We start from the raw sequence: 21,591 nt of genomic DNA on the forward strand, positions 1-21,591 counted from the left end.
GTTGCTGTTGACCATTTTTTGCTTGGAAATGCTCTTGAGCTTGAAACACACACAACAAGACCGGTGTTAACTAGCGAAATGGTCGGCAGAGTGCCGACACCGCGAGTTTTGACTGGCACTTGCACATCTAAAACAACGTCGGAAACTAACTCGTTCAGCTTTTGAGTCACATAAAGTATGTCTGTTAATTTTGACGCCACTAGCTCTGCATGCTGTCATGCAATTTCTTTACCTCTCAGAAATGATTATGACATAAAAGTGAAGTACGTGACGAGTGTGACGTTAGGAAAACATTAGGCAGCATGGAGAGATTCTGTATGGGACCACCCAACCCAAACGAGTACTGTGTGACGTGCTATCCGGCAGGTATTCACCGAGGTAGTCGGCTAGCTCAGTCGGTAGAGCGTCAGACTCTTAATCCTAGGGTCGTGGGTTCGAGCCACACGCTGGGCGGAACGGAATTTTGTTCCGCTGCAGATGTAAATTACCGTTTTTCTGATTAAGGAGATGTAATGGAAATAGCAACTTTAAACTTTGCCTACGTCTCTGTCAGTCACAAGGAAACTTTATTTGAATGTGAAGGTGATTTTGTAGACATGTGTGGAAGACATGTTCTGAAATGCAAGTGTTGTTGTTTGGAGAGCACATCGGTTACGTGTCAGATGTGTAGCCAAGCTGTAATGGGTCGCCATAGCTGCAAATATTAGCCGGTAATATGAAGTGTTGTCAGCTGAAGTCTGATGATGCAGACGACCGTAAGGACGAAGTACCCAAGAGTACCGCTAGGAAGCGCCTCTTTACCTCAGTGGTAGAGCACTGCTCTAATAAACCAGGCATCGGACGTTCCATCCACACAGGAGAAAGATGAATTTTGGAAATCAGTTGTGCGTCGTGGCCGTATAGCAAACAGTATCTGTGATGACGAACAATAAGCGAAAGGCGTTTTTTTTTAAGAATTACTCTCAGATGTGATTAAGGCGAATGGCGCAGATAAAGCTTTTGCCAAAGCGGTACAGCATAAAGTGGGACAAGGCAGTCTGAATTACATTATATAGATGTATTTCTCACATATCTCAGAGCCTCTCGCGGTCGTCGTCGTCGTCGTCGTCGTCGTCGCCGCCGCCGCTTCTGCAGAAGTAGCAAATGGCCATCGTAGCAAATGCGGCGAGGGACGCCCTGCCTTCGATTCCGAATGCACAAAGTGTGTGGTCTTGTTTCTCAGTCTATATTTGGTCGGTCTCGTAAGAGGTTGAATGTAACGAATGGGTGGGAAAGAGCAAGGGGCAGCAGCTGTGTAAAACGAAAACACCAATCCTCAGGGGTGTGAGCGTTTCGAGATGAGTCGTATACATGATATAGTCGGACGTCAGTGACCATGTGGCCTAATGGATAAGGCGTCGGACTTCGTATCTGATGATTACGGGTTCGAATGTTGTTACGCTCGTTTTTTTCCAGTTCTGAAAAAGAAACATACCGTTTTAATGTAGCAATTGAGCAGTACGAAACCGTCTGAATGTTGCTGTTGACCATTTTTTGCTTGGAAATGCTCTTGAGCTTGAAACACACACAACAAGACCGGTGTTAACTAGCGAAATGGTCGGCAGAGTGCTGACACCGCGAGTTTTGACTGGCACTTGCACATCTAAAACAACGTAGGAAAGTAACTCGTTCAGCTTTTGAGTCACATAAAGTATGTCTGTTAATTTTGACGCCACTAGCTCTGCATGCTGTCATGCAATTTCTTTACCTCTCAGAAATGATTATGACATAAAAGTGAAGTACGTGACGAGTGTGACGTTAGGATAACATTAGGCAGCATGGAGAGATTCTGTATGGGACCACCCAACCGAAACGAGTACTGTGTGACGTGCTATCCGGCAGGTATTCACCGAGGTAGTCGGCTAGCTCAGTCGGTAGAGCGTCAGACTCTTAATCCTAGGGTCGTGGGTTCGAGCCACACGCTGGGCGGAACGGAATTTTGTTCCGCTGCAGATGTAAATTACCGTTTTTCTGATTAAGGAGATGTAATGGAAATAGCAACTTTAAACTTTGCCTACGTCTCTGTCAGTCACAAGGAAACTTTATTTGAATGTGAAGGTGATTTTGTAGACGTGTGTGGAAGACATGTTCTGAAATGCAAGTGTTGTTGTTTGGAGAGCACATCGGTTACGTGTCAGATGTGTAGCCAAGCTGTAATGGGTCGCCATAGCTGCAAATATTAGCCGGTAATATGAAGTGTTGTCAGCTGAAGTCTGATGATGCAGACGACCGTAAGGACGAAGTGTCCAAGAGTACCGCTAGGCCGCGCCTCTTTAGCTCAGTGGTAGAGCACTGCTCTAATAAACCAGGCATCGGACGTTCCATCCACACAGGAGAAAGATGAATTTTGGAAATCAGTTGCGCGTCGTGGCCGTATAGCAAACAGTATCTGTGATGACGAACAATTAGCGACAGGCGTTTTTTTTAAGAATTACTCTCAGATGTGATTAAGGCGAATGGCGCAGATAAAGCATTTGCCAAAGCGGTACAGCATAAAGTGGGACGAGGCAGTCTGAATTACATTTTATAGATGTATTTCTCACATATCTCAGAGCCTCTCGCGGTCGTCGTCGTCGTCGTCGTCGTCGTCGCCGGCGCCGCCGCCGCTTCTGCAGAACTAGCAAATGGCCATCGTAGCAAATGCGGCGAGGGACGCCCTGCCTTCGATTCCGAATGCACAAAGTGTGTGGTCTTGTTTCTCAGTCTATATTTGGTCGGTCTCGTAAGAGGTTGAATGTAACGAATGGGTGGGAAAGAGCAAGGGGCAGCGGCTGTGTAAAACGAAAACACCAATCCTCAGGGGTATGAGCGTTTCGAGATGAGTCGTATACATGATATAGTTGTTCGTCAGTGACCATGTGGCCTAATGGATAAGGCGTCGGACTTCGGATCTGATGATTACAGGTTCGAATGTTGTCACGCTCGTTTTTTTCCAGTTCTGAAAAAGAAACATACCGTTTTAATGTAGCAATTGAGCAGTACGAAACCGTCTGAATGTTGCTGTTGACCATTTTTTGCTTCAAAATGCTCTTGAGCTTGAAACACACACAACAAGACCGGTGTTAACTAGCGAAATGGTCGGCAGAGTACCGACACCGCGAGTTTTGACTGGCACTTGCACATCTAAAACAACGTCGGAAAGTAACTCGTTCGGCTTTTGAGTCACATAAAGTATGTGTGTTAATTTTGACGCCACTAGCTCTGCATGCTGTCATGCAATTTCTTTACCTCTCAGAAATGATTATGACATAAAAGTGAAGTACGTGACGAGTGTGACGTTAGGAAAACATTAGGCAGCATGGAGAGATTCTGTATGGGACCACCCAACCCAAACGAGTACTGTGTGACGTGCTATCCGGAAGGTGTTCACCGAGGTAGCCGGCTAGCTCAGTCGGTAGAGCGTCAGACTCTTAATCCTAGGGTCGTGGGTTCGAGCCACACGCTGGGCGGAACGGAATTTTGTTCCGCTGCAGATGTAAATTACCGTTTTTCTGATTAAGGAGATGTAATGGAAATAGCAACTTTAAACTTTGCCTACGTCTCTGTCAGTCACAAGGAAACTTTATTTGAATGTGAAGGTGATTTTGTAGACATGTGTGGAAGACATGTTCTGAAATGCAAGTGTTGTTGTTTGGAGAGCACATCGGTTACGTGTCAGATGTGTAGCCAAGCTGTAATGGGTCGCCATAGCTGCAAATATTAGCCGGTAATATGAAGTGTTGTCAGCTGAAGTCTGATGATGCAGACGACCGTAAGGACGAAGTACCCAAGAGTACCGCTAGGAAGCGCCTCTTTACCTCAGTGGTAGAGCACTGCTCTAATAAACCAGGCATCGGACGTTCCATCCACACAGGAGAAAGATGAATTTTGGAAATCAGTTGTGCGTCGTGGCCGTATAGCAAACAGTATCTGTGATGACGAACAATAAGCGAAAGGTGTTTTTTTTTAAGAATTACTCTCAGATGTGATTAAGGCGAATGGCGCAGATAAAGCTTTTGCCAAAGCGGTACAGCATAAAGTGGGACAAGGCAGTCTGAATTACATTATATAGATGTATTTCTCACATATCTCAGAGCCTCTCGCGGTCGTCGTCGTCGTCGTCGTCGCCGCCGCCGCTTCTGCAGAAGTAGCAAATGGCCATCGTAGCAAATGCGGCGAGGGACGCCCTGCCTTCGATTCCGAATGCACAAAGTGTGTGGTCTTGTTTCTCAGTCTATATTTGGTCGGTTTCGTAAGAGGTTAAATGTAACGAATGGGTGGGAAAGAGCAAGGGGCAGCAGCTGTGTAAAACGAAAACACCAATCCTCAGGGGTGTGAGCGTTTCGAGATGAGTCGTATACATGATATAGTCGGACGTCAGTGACCATGTGGCCTAATGGATAAGGCGTCGGACTTCGTATCTGATGATTACGGGTTCGAATGTTGTTACGCTCGTTTTTTTCCAGTTCTGAAAAAGAAACATACCGTTTTAATGTAGCAATTGAGCAGTACGAAACCGTCTGAATGTTGCTGTTGACCATTTTTTGCTTGGAAATGCTCTTGAGCTTGAAACACACACAACAAGACCGGTGTTAACTAGCGAAATGGTCGGCAGAGTGTCGACACCGCGAGTTTTGACTGGCACTTGCACATCTAAAACAACGTCGGAAACTAACTCGTTCAGCTTTTGAGTCACATAAAGTGTGTCTGTTAATTTTGACGCCACTAGCTCTGCATGCTGTCATGCAATTTCTTTACCTCTCAGAAATGATTATGACATAAAGGTGAAGTACGTGACGAGTGTGACGTTAGGATAACATTAGGCAGCATGGAGAGATTCTGTATGGGACCACCCAACCCAAACGAGTACTGTGTGACGTGCTATCCGGCAGGTATTCACCGAGGTAGTCGGCTAGCTCAGTCGGTAGAGCGTCAGACTCTTAATCCTAGGGTCGTGGGTTCGAGCCACACGCTGGGCGGAACGGAATTTTGTTCCGCTGCAGATGTAAATTACCGTTTTTCTGATTAAGGAGATGTAATGGAAATAGCAACTTTAAACTTTGCCTACGTCTCTGTCAGTCACAAGGAAACTTTATTTGAATGTGAAGGTGATTTTGTAGACATGTGTGGAAGACATGTTCTGAAATGCAAGTGTTGTTGTTTGGAGAGCACATCGGTTACGTGTCAGATGTGTAGCCAAGCTGTAATGGGTCGCCATAGCTGCAAATATTAGCCGGTAATATGAAGTGTTGTCAGCTGAAGTCTGATGATGCAGACGACCGTAAGGACGAAGTACCCAAGAGTACCGCTAGGCCGCGCCTCTTTAGCTCAGTGGTAGAGCACTGCTCTAATAAACCAGGCATCGGACGTTCCATCCACACAGGAGAAAGATGAATTTTGGAAATCAGTTGTGCGTCGTGGCCGTATAGCAAACAGTATCTGTGATGACGAACAATAAGCGAAAGGCGTTTTTTTTTAAGAATTACTCTCAGATGTGATTAAGGCGAATGGCGCAGATAAAGCTTTTGCCAAAGCGGTACAGCATAAAGTGGGACAAGGCAGTCTGAATTACATTATATAGATGTATTTCTCACATATCTCAGAGCCTCTCGCGGTCGTCGTCGTCGTCGTCGTCGTCGTCGTCGTCGTCGTCGTCGCCGCCGCCGCTTCTGCAGAAGTAGCAAATGGCCATCGTAGCAAATGCGGCGAGGGACGCCCTGCCTTCGATTCCGAATGCACAAAGTGTGTGGTCTTGTTTCTCAGTCTATATTTGGTCGGTCTCGTAAGAGGTTGAATGTAACGAATGGGTGGGAAAGAGCAAGGGGCAGCAGCTGTGTAAAACGAAAACACCAATCCTCAGGGGTGTGAGCGTTTCGAGATGAGTCGTATACATGATATAGTCGGACGTTAGTGACCATGTGGCCTAATGGATAAGGCGTCGGACTTCGTATCTGATGATTACGGGTTCGAATGTTGTTACGCTCGTTTTTTTCCAGTTCTGAAAAAGAAACATACCGTTTTAATGTAGCAATTGAGCAGTACGAAACCGTCTGAATGTTGCTGTTGACCATTTTTTGCTTGGAAATGCTCTTGAGCTTGAAACACACACAACAAGACCGGTGTTAACTAGCGAAATGGTCGGCAGAGTGCTGACACCGCGAGTTTTGACTGGCACTTGCACATCTAAAACAACGTCGGAAAGTAACTCGTTCAGCTTTTGAGTCACATAAAGTATGTCTGTTAATTTTGACGCCACTAGCTCTGCATGCTGTCATGCAATTTCTTTACCTCTCAGAAATGATTATGACATAAAAGTGAAGTACGTGACGAGTGTGACGTTAGGAAAACATTAGGCAGCATGGAGAGATTCTGTATGGGACCACCCAACCCAAACGAGTACTGTGTGACGTGCTATCCGGCAGGTATTCACCGAGGTAGTCGGCTAGCTCAGTCGGTAGAGCGTCAGACTCTTAATCCTAGGGTCGTGGGTTCGAGCCACACGCTGGGCGGAACGGAATTTTGTTCCGCTGCAGATGTAAATTACCGTTTTTCTGATTAAGGAGATGTAATGGAAATAGCAACTTTAAACTTTGCCTACGTCTCTGTCAGTCACAAGGAAACTTTATTTGAATGTGAAGGTGATTTTGTAGACGTGTGTGGAAGACATGTTCTGAAATGCAAGTGTTGTTGTTTGGAGAGCACATCGGTTACGTGACAGATGTGTAGCCAAGCTGTAATGGGTCGCCATAGCTGCAAATATTAGCCGGTAATATGAAGTGTTGTCAGCTGAAGTCTGATGATGCAGACGACCGTAAGGACGAAGTATCCAAGAGTACCGCTAGGCCGCGCCTCTTTAGCTCAGTGGTAGAGCACTGCTCTAATAAACCAGGCATCGGACGTTCCATCCACACAGGAGAAAGATGAATTTTGGAAATCAGTTGCGCGTCGTGGCCGTATAGCAAACAGTATCTGTGATGACGAACAATTAGCGACAGGCGTTTTTTTTAAGAATTACTCTCAGATGTGATTAAGGCGAATGGCGCAGATAAAGCATTTGCCAAAGCGGTACAGCATGAAGTGGGACGAGGCAGTCTGAATTACATTTTATAGATGTATTTCTCACATATCTCAGAGCCTCTCGCGGTCGTCGTCGTCGTCGTCGTCGTCGCCGGCGCCGCCGCCGCTTCTGCAGAACTAGCAAATGGCCATCGTAGCAAATGCGGCGAGGGACGCCCTGCCTTCGATTCCGAATGCACAAAGTGTGTGGTCTTGTTTCTCAGTCTATATTTGGTCGGTCTCGTAAGAGGTTGAATGTAACGAATGGGTGGGAAAGAGCAAGGGGCAGCGGCTGTGTAAAACGAAAACACCAATCCTCAGGGGTGTGAGCGTTTCGAGATGAGTCGTATACATGATATAGTTGGTCGTCAGTGACCATGTGGCCTAATGGATAAGGCGTCGGACTTCGGATCTAATGATTACAGGTTCGAATGTTGTCACGCTCGTCTTTTTCCAGTTCTGAAAAAGAAACATACCGTTTTAATGTAGCAATTGAGCAGTACGAAACCGTCTGAATGTTGCTGTTGACCATTTTTTGCTTCAAAATGCTCTTGAGCTTGAAACACACACAACAAGACCGATGTTAACTAGCGAAATGGTCGGCAGAGTACCGACACCGCGAGTTTTGACTGGCACTTGCACATCTAAAACAACGTCGGAAAGTAACTCGTTCGGCTTTTGAGTCACATAAAGTATGTGTGTTAATTTTGACGCCACTAGCTCTGCATGCTGTCATGCAATTTCTTTACCTCTCAGAAATGATTATGACATAAAAGTGAAGTACGTGACGAGTGTGACGTTAGGAAAACATTAGGCAGCATGGAGAGATTCTGTATGGGACCACCCAACCCAAACGAGTACTGTGTGACGTGCTATCCGGCAGGTATTCACCGAGGTAGCCGGCTAGCTCAGTCGGTAGAGCGTCAGACTCTTAATCCTAGGGTCGTGGGTTCGAGCCACAGGCTGGGCGGAGCGGAATTTTGTTCCGCTGCAGATGTAATTTACCGTTTTTCTGATTAAGGAGATGTAATGGAAATAGCAACATTAAACATTGCCTACGTCTCTGTCAGTCACAAGGAAACTGTATTTGAATGTGAAGGTGATTTTGTAGACATGTGTGGAAGACATGTTCTGAAATGCAAGTGTTGTTGTTTGGAGAGCACATCGGTTACGTGTCAGATGTGTAGCCAAGCAGTAATGGGTCGCCATAGCTGCAAATATTAGCCGGTAATATGAAGTGTTGTCAGCTGAAGTCTGATGATGCAGACAACCGTAAGGACGAAGTACCCAAGAGTACCGCTAGGCCGCGCTTCTTTACCTCAGTGGTAGAGCACTGCTCTAATAAACCAGGCATCGGACGTTCCATCCACACAGGAGAAAGACGAATTTTGGAAATCAGTTGCGCGTCGTGGCCGTATAGCAAACAGTATCTGTGATGACGAACAATTAGCGACAGGCGTTTTTTTTAAGAATTACTCTCAGATGTGATTAAGGCGAATGGCGCAGATAAAGCATTTGCCAAAGCGGTACAGCATAAAGTGGGACGAGGCAGTCTGAATTACATTTTATAGATGTATTTCTCATATATCTCAGAGCCTCTCGCGTGCGTCGTCGTCGTCGTCGTCGTCGTCGTCGCCGCCGCCGCCGCTTCTGCAGAACTAGCAAATGGCCATCGTAGCAAATGCGGCGAGGGACGCCCTGCCTTCGATTCCGAATGCACAAAGTGTGTGGTCTTGTTTCTCAGTCTATATTTGGTCGGTCTCGTAAGAGGTTGAATGTAACGAATGGGTGGGAAAGAGCAAGGGGCAGCGGCTGTGTAAAACGAAAACACAAATCCTCAGGGGTGTGAGCGTTTCGAGATGAGTCGTATACATGATATGGTTGGTCGTCAGTGACCATGTGGCCTAATGGATAAGGCGTCGGACTTCGGATTTGATGATTACAGGTTCGAATGTTGTCACGCTCGTCTTTTTCCAGTTCTGAAAAAGAAACATACCGTTTTAATGTAGCAATTGAGCAGTACGAAACCGTCTGAATGTTGCTGTTGACCATTTTTTGCTTCAAAATGCTCTTGAGCGTGAAACACACACAACAAGACCGATGTTAACTAGCGAAATGGTCGGCAGAGTACCGACACCGCGAGTTTTGACTGGCACTTGCACATCTAAAACAACGTCGGAAAGTAACTCGTTCGGCTTTTGAGTCACATAAAGTATGTGTGTTAATTTTGACGCCACTAGCTCTGCATGCTGTCATGCAATTTCTTTACCTCTCAGAAATGATTATGACATAAAAGTGAAGTACGTGACGAGTGTGACGTTAGGAAAACATTAGGCAGCATGGAGAGATTCTGTATGGGACCACCCAACCCAAACGGGTACTGTGTGACGTGCTATCCGGCAGGTATTCACCGAGGTAGCCGGCTAGCTCAGTCGGTAGAGCGTCAGACTCTTAATCCTAGGGTCGTGGGTTCGAGCCACACGCTGGGCGGAACGGAATTTTGTTCCGCTGCAGATGTAAATTACCGTTTTTCTGATTAAGGAGATGTAATGGAAATAGCAACTTTAAACTTTGCCTACGTCTCTGTCAGTCACAAGGAAACTTTATTTGAATGTGAAGGTGATTTTGTAGACATGTGTGGAAGACATGTTCTGAAATGCAAGTGTTGTTGTTTGGAGAGCACATCGGTTACGTGTCAGATGTGTAGCCAAGCAGTAATGGGTCGCCATAGCTGCAAATATTAGCCGGTAATATGAAGTGTTGTCAGCTGAAGTCTGATGATGCAGACGACCGTAAGGACGAAGTACCCAAGAGTACCGCTAGGCCGCGCCTCTTTACCTCAGTGGTAGAGCAGTGCTCTAATAAACCAGGCATCGGACGTTCCACCCACACAGGAGAAAGACGAATTTTGGAAATCAGTTGCGCGTCGTGGCCGTATAGCAAACAGTATCTGTGATGACGAACAATTAGCGAAAGGCGTTTTTTTTAAGAATTACTCTTAGATGTGATTAAGGCGAATGGCGCAGATAAAGCATTTGCCAAAGCGGTACAGCATAAAGTGGACGAGGCAGTCTGAATTACATTTTATAGATGTATTTCTCACATATCTCAGAGCCTCTCGCGGTCGTCGTCGTCGTCGTCGTCGTCGCCGCCGCCGCCGCCGCTTCTGCAGAACTAGCAAATGGCCACCGTAGCAAATGCGGCGAGGGACGCCCTGCCTTCGATTCCGAATGCACAAAGTGTGTGGTCTTGTTTCTCAGTCTATATTTGGTCGGTCTCGTAAGACGTTGAATTAACGAATGGGTGGGAAAGAGCAAGGGGCAGCGGCTGTGTAAAATAAAAACACAAATCCTCAGGGGTGTGAGCGTTTCTAGATGAGTCGTATACATGATACGGTTGGTTGTCAGTGACCATGTGGCCTAATGGATAAGGCGTCGGACTTCGGATCTGATGATTACAGGTTTGAATGTTGTCACGCTCGTTTTTTTTTTCCAGTTCTGAAAAAGAAACATACCGTTTTAATGTAGCAATTGAGCAGTACGAAACCGTCTGAATGTTGCTGTTGACCATTTTTTGCTTGGAAATGCTCTTGAGCTTGAAACACACACAACAAGACCGGTGTTAACTAGCGAAATGGTCGGCAGAGTGTCGACACCGCGAGTTTTGACTGGCACTTGCACATCTAAAACAACGTCGGAAGGTAACTCGTTCGGCTTTTGAGTCACATAAAGTATGTGTGTTAATTTTGACGCCACTAGCTCTACATGCTGCCATGCAATTTCTTTACCTCTCAGAAATGATTATGACATAAAAGTGAAGTACGTGACGAGTGTGACGTTAGGAAAACATTAGGCAGCATGGAGAGATTCTGTATGGGACCACCCAACCCAAACGAGTACTGTGTGACGTGCTATCCGGCAGGTATTCACCGAGGTAGCCGGCTAGCTCAGTCGGTAGAGCGTCAGACTCTTAATCCTAGGGTCGTGGGTTCGAGCCACACGCTGGGCGGAGCGGAATTTTGTTCCGCTGCAGATGTAAATTACCGTTTTTCTGATTAAGGAGATGTAATGGAAATAGCAACTTTAAACTTTGCCTACGTCTCTGTCAGTCACAAGGAAACTGTATTTGAATGTGAAGGTGATTTTGTAGACATGTGTGGAAGACATGTTCTGAAATGCAAGTGTTGTTGTTTGGAGAGCACATCGGTTACGTGTCAGATGTGTAGCCAAGCAGTAATGGGTCGCCATAGCTGCAAATATTAGCCGGTAATATGAAGTGTTGTCAGCTGAAGTCTGATGATGCAGACGACCGTAAGGACGAAGTACCCAAGAGTACCGCTAGGCCGCGCCTCTTTACCTCAGTGGTAGAGCAGTGCTCTAATAAACCAGGCATCGGACGTTCCACCCACACAGGAGAAAGACGAATTTTGGAAATCAGTTGCGCGTCGTGGCCGTATAGCAAACAGTATCTGTGATGACGAACAATTAGCGACAGGCGTTTTTTTTAAGAATTACTCTTAGATGTGATTAAGGCGAATGGCGCAGATAAAGCATTTGCCAAAGCGGTACAGCATAAAGTGGACGAGGCAGTCTGAATTACATTTTATAGATGTATTTCTCACATATCTCAGAGCCTCTCGCGGTCGTCGTCGTCGTCGTCGTCGTCGTCGTCGTCGCCGCCGCCGCCGCTTCTGCAGAACTAGCAAATGGCCACCGTAGCAAATGCGGCGAGGGACGCCCTGCCTTCGATTCCGAATGCACAAAGTGTGTGGTCTTGTTTCTCGGTCTATATTTGGTCGGTCTCGTAAGAGGTTGAATTAACGAACGGGTGGGAAAAAGCAAGGGGCTGCGGCTGTGTAAAACGAAAACACAAATCCTCAGGGGTGTGAGTGTTTCGAGATGAGTCGTATACATGATATGGTTGGGCGTCAGTGACCATGTGGCCTAATGGATAAGGCGTCGGACTTGGGATCTGATGATTACAGGTTCGAATGTTGTCACCCTCGTTTTTTTCCAGTTCTGAAAAAGAAACATACCGTTTTAATGTAGCAATTGAGCAGTACGAAACCGTCTGAATGTTGCTGTTGACAATTTTTTGCTTGGAAATGCTCTTGAGCTTGAAACACACACAACAAGACCGATGTTAACTAGCGAAATGGTCGGCAGAGTGCCGACACCGCGAGTTTTGACTGGCACTTGCACATCTAAAACATCGTCGGAAAGTAACTCGTTCGGCTTTTGAGTCACATAAAGTATGTGTGTTAATTTTGACGCCACTAGCTCTACATGCTGTCATGCAATTTCTTTACCTCTCAGAAATGATTATGACATAAAAGTGAAGTACGTGACGAGTGTGACGTTAGGAAAACATTAGGCAGCATGGAGAGATTCTGTATGGGACCACCCAAAACAAACGAGTACTGTGTGACGTGCTACCTGGCAGGTATTCACCGAGGTAGCCGGCTAGGTCAGTCGGTAGAGCGTCAGACTCTTAATCCTAGGGTCGTGGGTTCGAGCCACACGCTGGGCGGAGAGGAATTTTGTTCCGCTGCAGATGTAAATTACCGTTTTTCTGATTGAGGAGATGTAATGGAAATAGCAACTTTAAACTTTGCCTACGTCTCTGTCAGTCACAAGGAAACTGTATTTGAATGTGAAGGTGATTTTGTAGACATGTGTGGAAGACATGTTCTGAAATGCAAGTGTTGTTGTTTGGAGAGCACATCGGTTACGTGTCAGATGTGTAGCCACGCAGTAATGGGTCGCCATAGCTGCAAATATTAGCCGGTAATATGAAGTGTTATCAGCTGAAGTCTGATGATGCAGACGACCGTAAGGACGAAGTACCCAAGTGTACCGCTAGGCCGCGCCTCTTTAGCTCAGTGGTAGAGCACTGCTCTAATAAACCAGGCATCGGACGTTCCATCCACACAGGAGAAAAATGAATTCTGGAAATCAGTTGCGCGTCGTGGCCGTATAGCAAACAGTATCTGTGATGACGAACAATTAGCGACAGGCGTTTTTTTTAAGAATTACTCTCAGATGTGATTAAGGCGAATGGCGCAGATAAAGCATTTGCCAAAGCGGTACAGCATAAAGTGGGACGAGGCAGTCTAAATTACATTTTATAGATGTATTTCTCACATATCTCAGAGCCACTCGCGGTCGTCGTCGTCGTCGTCGTCGTCGCCGCCGCCGCCGCTTCTGCTGAAGTAGCAAATGGCCATCGTAGCAAATGCGGCGAGGGACGCCCTGCCTTCGATTCCGAATGCACAAAGTGTGTGGTCTTGTTTCTCAGTCTATATTTGGTCGGTCTCTTAAGAGGTTGAATGTAACGAATGGGTGGGAAAGAGCAAGGGGCAGCGGCTGTGTAAAACGAAAACACAAATCCTCAGGGGTGTGAGCGTTTCGAGATGAGTCGTATACATGATATGGTTGGTCGTCAGTGACCATGTGGCCTAATGGATAAGGCGTCGGACTTCGGATCTGAAGATTACAGGTTCGAATGCTGTCACGCTCGTTTTTTTCCAGTTCTGAATAAGAAACATACCGTTTTAATGTAGCAATTGAGCAGTACGAAACCGTCTGAATGTTGCTGTTGACCATTTTTTGCTTGGAAATGCTCTTGAGCTTGAAACACACACAACAAGACCGGTGTTAACTAGCGAAATGGTCGGCAGAGTGCCGACACCGCGAGTTTTGACTGGCACTTGCACATCTAAAACAACGTCGGAAAGTAACTCGTTCGGCTTTTGAGTCACATAAAGTATGTGTGTTAATTTTGACGCCACTAGCTCTGCATGCTGTCATGCAATTTCTTTACCTCACAGAAATGATTATGACATAAAAGTGAAGTACGTGACGAGAGTGACGTTAGGAAAACATTAGGCAGCATGGAGAGATTCTGTATGGGACCACCCAACCCAAACGAGTACTGTGTGACGTGCTATCCGCAAGTATTCGCCGAGGTAGCCGGCTAGCTCAGTCGGTAGAGCGTCAGACTCTTAATCCTAGGGTTGTGGGTTCGAGCCACACGCTGGGCGGAACGGAATTTTGTTCCGCTGCAGATGTAAATAACCGTTTTTCTGATTAAGGAGATGTAATGGAAATAGCAACTTTAAACTTTGCCTGCGTCTCTGTCAGTCACAAGGAAACTGTATTTGAATGTGAAGTTGATTTTGTAGACATGTGTGGAAGACATGTTCTGAAATGCAAGTGTTGTTGTTTGGAGAGCACATCGGTTACGTGTCAGATGTGTAGCCAAGCAGTAATGGGGCGCCATAGCTGCAAATATTAGCCGGTAATATGAAGTGTTGTCAGCTGAAGTCTGATGATGCAGACGACCGTAAGGACGAAGTACCCAAGAGTACCGCTAGGCCGCGCCTCTTTAGCTCAGTGGTAGAGCACTGCTCTAATAAACCAGGCATCGGACGTTCCATCCACACAGGAGAAAGATGAATTTTGGAAATCAGTTGCGCGTCGTGGCCGTATAGCAAACAGTATCTGTGATGACGAACAATTAGCGACAGGCGTTTTTTTTAAGAATTACTCTCAGATGTGATTAAGGCGAATGGCGCAGATAAAGCATTTGCCAAAGCGGTACAGCATAAAGTGGGACGAGGCAGTCTGAATTACATTTTATAGATGTATTTCTCACATATCTCAGAGCCTCTCGCGGTCGTCGTCGTCGTCGTCGTCGTTGTCGTCGTCGCCGCCGCCGCCTCTGCAGAAGTAGCAAATGGCCATCGTAGCAAATGCGGCGAGGGACGCCCTGCCTTCGATTCCGAATGCACAAAGTGTGTGGTCTTGTTTCTCAGTCTATATTTGGTCGGTCTCGTAAGAGGTTGAATGTAACGAATGGGTGGGAAAGAGCAAGGGGCAGCGGCTGTGTAAAACGAAAACACAAATCCTCAGGGGTGTGAGCGTTTCGAGATGAGTCGTATACATGATGTAGTAGGTCGTCAGTGACCATGTGGCCTAATGGATAAGGCGTCGGACTTCGGATCTGAAGATTACAGGTTCGAATGCTGTCACGCTCGTTTTTTTTCAGTTCTGAAAAAGAAACATACCGTTTTAATGTAGCAATTGAGCAGTATGTAACCGTCTGAATGTTGCTGTTGACCATGTTTTGCTTCGAAATGCTCTTGAGCTTGAAACACACACAACAAGACCGATGTTAACTAGCGAAATGGTCGGCAGAGTGCCGACACCGCGAGTTTTGACTGGCACTTGCACATCTAAAACATCGTCGGAAAGTAACTCGTTCGGCTTTTGAGTCACATAAAGTATGTGTGTTAATTTTGACGCCACTAGCTCTACATGCTGTCATGCAATTTCTTTACCTCTCAGAAATGATTATGACATAAAAGTGAAGTACGTGACGAGTGTGACGTTAGGAAAACATTAGGCAGCATGGAGAGATTCTGTATGGGACCACCCAAAACAAACGAGTACTGTGTGACGTGCTACCTGGCAGGTATTCACCGAGGTAGCCGGCTAGGTCAGTCGGTAGAGCGTCAGACTCTTAATCCTAGGGTCGTGGGTTCGAGCCACACGCTGGGCGGAGAGGAATTTTGTTCCGCTGCAGATGTAAATTACCGTTTTTCTGATTGAGGAGATGTAATGGAAATAGCAACTTTAAACTTTGCCTACGTCTCTGTCAGTCACAAGGAAACTGTATTTGAATGTGAAGGTGATTTTGTAGACATGTGTGGAAGACATGTTCTGAAATGCAAGTGTTGTTGTTTGGAGAGCACATCGGTTACGTGTCAGATGTGTAGCCACGCAGTAATGGGTCGCCATAGCTGCAAATATTAGCCGGTAATATGAAGTGTTATCAGCTGAAGTCTGATGATGCAGACGACCGTAAGGACGAAGTACCCAAGTGTACCGCTAGGCCGCGCCTCTTTAGCTCAGTGGTAGAGCACTGCTCTAATAAACCAGGCATCGGACGTTCCATCCACACAGGAGAAAGATGAATTCTGGAAATCAGTTGCGCGTCGTGGCCGTATAGCAAACAGTATCTGTGATGACGAACAATTAGCGACAGGCGTTTTTTTTAAGAATTACTCTCAGATGTGATTAAGGCGAATGGCGCAGATAAAGCATTTGCCAAAGCGGTACAGCATAAAGTGGGACGAGGCAGTCTAAATTACATTTTATAGATGTATTTCTCACATATCTCAGAGCCACTCGCGGTCGTCGTCGTCGTCGTCGTCGCCGCCGCCGCCGCTTCTGCTGAAGTAGCAAATGGCCATCGTAGCAAATGCGGCGAGGGACGCCCTGCCTTCGATTCCGAATGCACAAAGTGTGTGGTCTTGTTTCTCAGTCTATATTTGGTCGGTCTCTTAAGAGGTTGAATGTAACGAATGGGTGGGAAAGAGCAAGGGGCAGCGGCTGTGTAAAACGAAAACACAAATCCTCAGGGGTGTGAGCGTTTCGAGATGAGTCGTATACATGATATGGTTGGTCGTCAGTGACCATGTGGCCTAATGGATAAGGCGTCGGACTTCGGATCTGAAGATTACAGGTTCGAATGTTGTCACGCTCGTTTTTTTCCAGTTCTGAAAAAGAAACATACCGTTTTAATGTAGCAATTGAGCAGTACGAAACCGTCTGAATGTTGCTGTTGACCATTTTTTGCTTGGAAATGCTCTTGAGCTTGAAACACACACAACAAGACCGGTGTTAACTAGCGAAATGGTCGGCAGAGTGCCGACACCGCGAGTTTTGACTGGCACTTGCACATCTAAAACAACGTCGGAAAGTAACTCGTTCGGCTTTTGAGTCACATAAAGTATGTGTGTTAATTTTGACGCCACTAGCTCTGCATGCTGTCATGCAATTTCTTTACCTCACAGAAATGATTATGACATAAAAGTGAAGTACGTGACGAGAGTGACGTTAGGAAAACATTAGGCAGCATGGAGAGATTCTGTATGGGACCACCCAACCCAAACGAGTACTGTGTGACGTGCTATCCGCAAGTATTCGCCGAGGTAGCCGGCTAGCTCAGTCGGTAGAGCGTCAGACTCTTAATCCTACGGTTGTGGGTTCGAGCCACACGCTGGGCGGAACGGAATTTTGTTCCGCTGCAGATGTAAATAACCGTTTTTCTGATTAAGGAGATGTAATGGAAATAGCAACTTTAAACTTTGCCTGCGTCTCTGTCAGTCACAAGGAAACTGTATTTGAATGTGAAGGTGATTTTGTAGACATGTGTGGAAGACATGTTCTGAAATGCAAGTGTTGTTGTTTGGAGAGCACATCGGTTACGTGTCAGATGTGTAGCCAAGCAGTAATGGGTCGCCATAGCTGCAAATATTAGCCGGTAATATGAAGTGTTGTCAGCTGAAGTCTGATGATGCAGACGACCGTAAGGACGAAGTACCCAAGAGTACCGCTAGGCCGCGCCTCTTTAGCTCAGTGGTAGAGCACTGCTCTAATAAACCAGGCATCGGACGTTCCATCCACACAGGAGAAAGATCAATTTTGGAAATCAGTTGCGCGTCGTGGCCGTATAGCAAACAGTATCTGTGATGACGAACAATTAGCGACAGGCGTTTTTTTTAAGAATTACTCTCAGATGTGATTAAGGCGAATGGCGCAGATAAAGCATTTGCCAAAGCGGTACAGCATAAAGTGGGACGAGGCAGTCTGAATTACGTTTTATAGATGTATTTCTCACATATCTCAGAGCCTCTCGCGGTCGTCGTCGTCGTCGTCGTCGTCGTCGTTGTCGTTGTCGTCGTCGTCGCCGCCGCCGCCTCTGCAGAACTAGCAAATGGCCATCGTAGCAAATGCGGCGAGGGACGCCCTGCCTTCGATTCCGAATGCACAAAGTGTGTGTTCTTGTTTCTCAGTCTATATTTGGTCGGTCTCGTAAGAGGTTGAATGTAACGAATGGGTGGGAAAGAGCAAGGGGCAGCGGCTGTGTAAAACGAAAACACAAATCCTCAGGGGTGTGAGCGTTTCGAGATGACTCGTATACATGATGTAGTAGGTCGTCAGTGACCATGTGGCCTAATGGATAAGGCGTCGGACTTCGGATCTGAAGATTACAGGTTCGAATGCTGTCACGCTTGTTTTTTTCCAGTTCTGAAAAAGAAACATACCGTTTTAATGTAGCTATTGAGCAGTACGAAACCGTCTGAATGTTGCTGTTGACCATTTTTTGCTTCGAAATGCTCTTGAGCTTGAAACACACACAACAAGACCGGTGTTAACTAGCGAAATGGTCGGCAGAGTGCCGACACCTCGAGTTTTGACTGGCACTTGCACACCTAAAACAATGTCGGAAAGTAACTCGTTCGGCTTTTGAGTCACATAAAGAATGTGTGTTAATTTTGACGCCACTAGCTCTGCATGCTGTCATGCAATTTCTTTACCTCTCAGAAATGATTATGACATAAAAGTGAAGTACGTGACGAGTGTGACGTTAGGAAAACATTAGGCAGCATGGAGAGATTCTGTATGGGACCACCCAACCCAAACGAGTACTGTGTGACGTGCTATCCGCAAGTATTCGCCGAGGTAGCCGGCTAGCTCAGTCGGTAGAGCGTCAGACTCTTAATCCTAGGGTTGTGGGTTCGAGCCACACGCTGGGCGGAACGGAATTTTGTTCCGCTGCAGATGTAAATTACCGTTTTTCTGATTAAGGGGATGTAATGGAAATAGCAACTTTAAACTTTGCCTGCGTCTCTTTCAGTCACAAGGAAACTGTATTTGAATGTGAAGGTGATTTTGTAGACATGTGTGGAAGACATGTTCTGAAATGCAAGTGTTGTTGTTTGGAGAGCACATCGGTTACGTGTCAGATGTGTAGCCAAGCAGTAATGGGTCGCCATAGCTGCCAATATTAGCCGGTAATATGAAGTGTTGTCAGCTGAAGTCTGATGATGCAGACGACCGTAAGGACGAAGTACCCAAGAGTACCGCTAGGCCGCGCCTCTTTAGCTCAGTGGTAGAGCACTGCTCTAATAAACCAGGCATCGGACGTTCCATCCACACAGGAGAAAGATGAATTTTGGAAATCAGTTGCGCGTCGTGGCCGTATAGAAAAACAGTATCTATGATGACGAACACTTAGCGACAGGCGTTTTTTTTAAGAATTACTCTCAGATGTGATTAAGGCGAATGGCGCAGATAAAGCATTTGCCAAAGCGGTACAGCATAAAGTGGGACGAGGCAGTCTGAATTACATTTTATAGATGTATTTCTCACATATCTCAGAGCCTCTCGCGGTCGCCGTCGTCGTCGTCGTCATCGTCGTTGTCGTCGTCGCCGCCGCCGCCTCTGCAGAACTAGCAAATGGCCATCGTAGCAAATGCGGCGAGGGACGCCCTGCCTTCGATTCCGAATGCACAAAGTGTGTGTTCTTGTTTCTCAGTCTATATTTGGTCGGTCTCGTAAGAGGTTGAATGTAACGAATGGGTGGGAAAGAGCAAGGGGCAGCGGCTGTGTAAAACGAAACCACAAATCCCAGGGGTGTGAGCGTTTCGGGATGAGTCGTATACATGAGATAGTTGGTCGTCAGTGACCATGTGGCCTAATGGATAAGGCGTCGGACTTCGGATCTGATGATTACAGGTTCGAATGTTGTCACGCTCGTTTTTTTCCAGTTCTGAAAAAGAAACATACCGTTTTAATGTAGCAATTGAGCAGTACGAAACCGTCTGAATGTTGCTGTTGACCATTTTTTGCTTGGAAATGCTCTTGAGCTTGAAACACACACAACAAGGCCGGTGTTAACTAGCGAAATGGTCGGCAGAGTGCCGACACCGCGAGTTTTGACTGGCACTTGCACATCTAAAACAACGTCGGAAAGTAACTCGTTCGGCTTTTGAGTCACATAAAGTATGTGTGTTAATTTTGACGCCACTAGCTCTGCATGCTGTCATGCAATTTCTTTACCTCTCAGAAATGATTATGACATAAAAGTGAAGTACGTGACGAGTGCGACGTTAGGAAAACATTAGGCGGCGCGGAGACATTCTGTATGGGACCACCCAACCCAAACGAGTACTGTGTGACGTGCTATCCGGCAGGTATTCACCGAAGTAGCCGGCTAGCTCAGTCGGTAGAGCGTCAGACTCTTAATCCTAGGGTCGTGGGTTCGAGCCACACGCTGGGCGGAACGGAATTTTGTTCCACTGCAGATGTAAATTACCGTTTTTCTGATCTAGGAGATGTAATGGAAATAGCAACTTTAAACTTTGCCTACGTCTCTGTCAGTCACAAGGAAACTGTATTTGAATGTGAAGGTGATTTTGTAGACATGTGTGGAAGACATGTTCTGAAATGCAAGTGTTGTTGTTTGGAGAGCACATCGGTTACGTGTCAGATGTGTAGCCAAGCAGTAATGGGTCGCCATAGCTGGAAATATTAGCCGGTAATATGAAGTGTTGTCAGCTGAAGTCTGATGATGCAGACGACCGTAAGGACGAAGTACCCAAGAGTACCGCTAGGCCGCGCCTATTTAGCTCAGTGGTAGAGCACTGCTCTAATAAACCAGGCATCGGACGTTCCATCCACACAGGAGAAAGATGAATTTTGGAAATCAGTTGCGCGTCGTGGCCGAATAGCAAACAGTATCTGTGATGACGAACAATTAGCGACAGGCGTTTTTTTTAAGAATTACTCTCAGATGTGATTAAGGCGAATGGCGCAGATAAAGCTTTTGCCAAAGCGGTACAGCATAAAGTGGGACGAGGCAGTCTGAATTACATTTTATAGATGTATTTCTCACATATCTCAGAGCCTCTCGCGGTCGTCGTCGTCGTCGTCGTCGTCGTTGTCGTCGTCGCCGCCGCCGCCTCTGCAGAACTAGCAAATGGCCATCATAGCAAATGCGGCGAGGGACGCCCTGCCTTCGATTCCGAATTCACAAAGTGTGTGGTCTTGTTTCTCAGTCTATATTTGGTCGGTCTCGTAAGAGGTTGAATGTAACGAATGGGTGGGAAAGAGCAAGGGGCAGCGGCTGTGTAAAACGAAAACACAAATCCTCAGGGGTGTGAGCGTTTCGAGATGAGTCGTATACATGATGTAGTAGGTCGTCAGTGACCATGTGGCCTAATGGATAAGGCGTCGGACTTCGGATCTGAAGATTACAGGTTCGAATGCTGTCACGCTTGTTTTTTTCCAGTTCTGAAAAAGAAACATACCGTTTTAATGTAGCAATTGAGCAGTACGAAACCGTCTGAATGTTGCTGTTGACCATTTTTTGCTTCGAAATGCTCTTGAGCTTGAAACACACACAACAAGACCGGTGTTAACTAGCGAAATGGTCGGCAGAGTGCCGACACCTCGAGTTTTGACTGGCACTTGCACTCCTAAAACAACGTCGGAAAGTAACTCGTTCGGCTTTTGAGTCACATAAAGTATCTGTGGTAATTTTGACGCCACTAGCTCTGCATGCTGTCATGCAATTTCTTTACCTCTCAGAAATGATTATGACATAAAAGTGAAGTACGTGACGAGTGTGACGTTAGGAAAACATTAGGCAGCATGGAGAGATTCT

The 21,591-nt window shown here is 46.3% G+C and overlaps 6 non-coding genes across 6 annotated transcripts; all 6 read left to right on the plus strand.

The window, feature by feature from the left end:
* The first annotated feature begins 3,415 nt into the window (after window positions 1–3,415).
* On the plus strand, window positions 3,416–3,488 carry Trnak-cuu (transfer RNA lysine (anticodon CUU)). Its single transcript has one exon. It is a non-coding gene; the product is annotated as a tRNA-Lys (tRNA).
* Window positions 3,489–9,491: 6,003 nt separating this feature from the next.
* Window positions 9,492–9,564, plus strand: Trnak-cuu (transfer RNA lysine (anticodon CUU)). The gene has a single exon. It is a non-coding gene; the product is annotated as a tRNA-Lys (tRNA).
* A 1,445-nt stretch (window positions 9,565–11,009) lies between these two features.
* Window positions 11,010–11,082, plus strand: Trnak-cuu (transfer RNA lysine (anticodon CUU)). Its single transcript has one exon. It is a non-coding gene; the product is annotated as a tRNA-Lys (tRNA).
* A 2,961-nt stretch (window positions 11,083–14,043) lies between these two features.
* Trnak-cuu (transfer RNA lysine (anticodon CUU)) lies at window positions 14,044–14,116 on the plus strand. The gene has a single exon. It is a non-coding gene; the product is annotated as a tRNA-Lys (tRNA).
* Window positions 14,117–18,607: 4,491 nt separating this feature from the next.
* Trnak-cuu (transfer RNA lysine (anticodon CUU)) lies at window positions 18,608–18,680 on the plus strand. Its single transcript has one exon. It is a non-coding gene; the product is annotated as a tRNA-Lys (tRNA).
* A 1,453-nt stretch (window positions 18,681–20,133) lies between these two features.
* Trnak-cuu (transfer RNA lysine (anticodon CUU)) lies at window positions 20,134–20,206 on the plus strand. The gene has a single exon. It is a non-coding gene; the product is annotated as a tRNA-Lys (tRNA).
* The last annotated feature ends 1,385 nt before the right edge of the window (window positions 20,207–21,591 follow it).

Source organism: Schistocerca gregaria, chromosome 7 (assembly GCF_023897955.1).
Source record: "Schistocerca gregaria isolate iqSchGreg1 chromosome 7, iqSchGreg1.2, whole genome shotgun sequence".
Classification (NCBI taxonomy): Eukaryota; Metazoa; Arthropoda; class Insecta; order Orthoptera; family Acrididae; genus Schistocerca; species Schistocerca gregaria.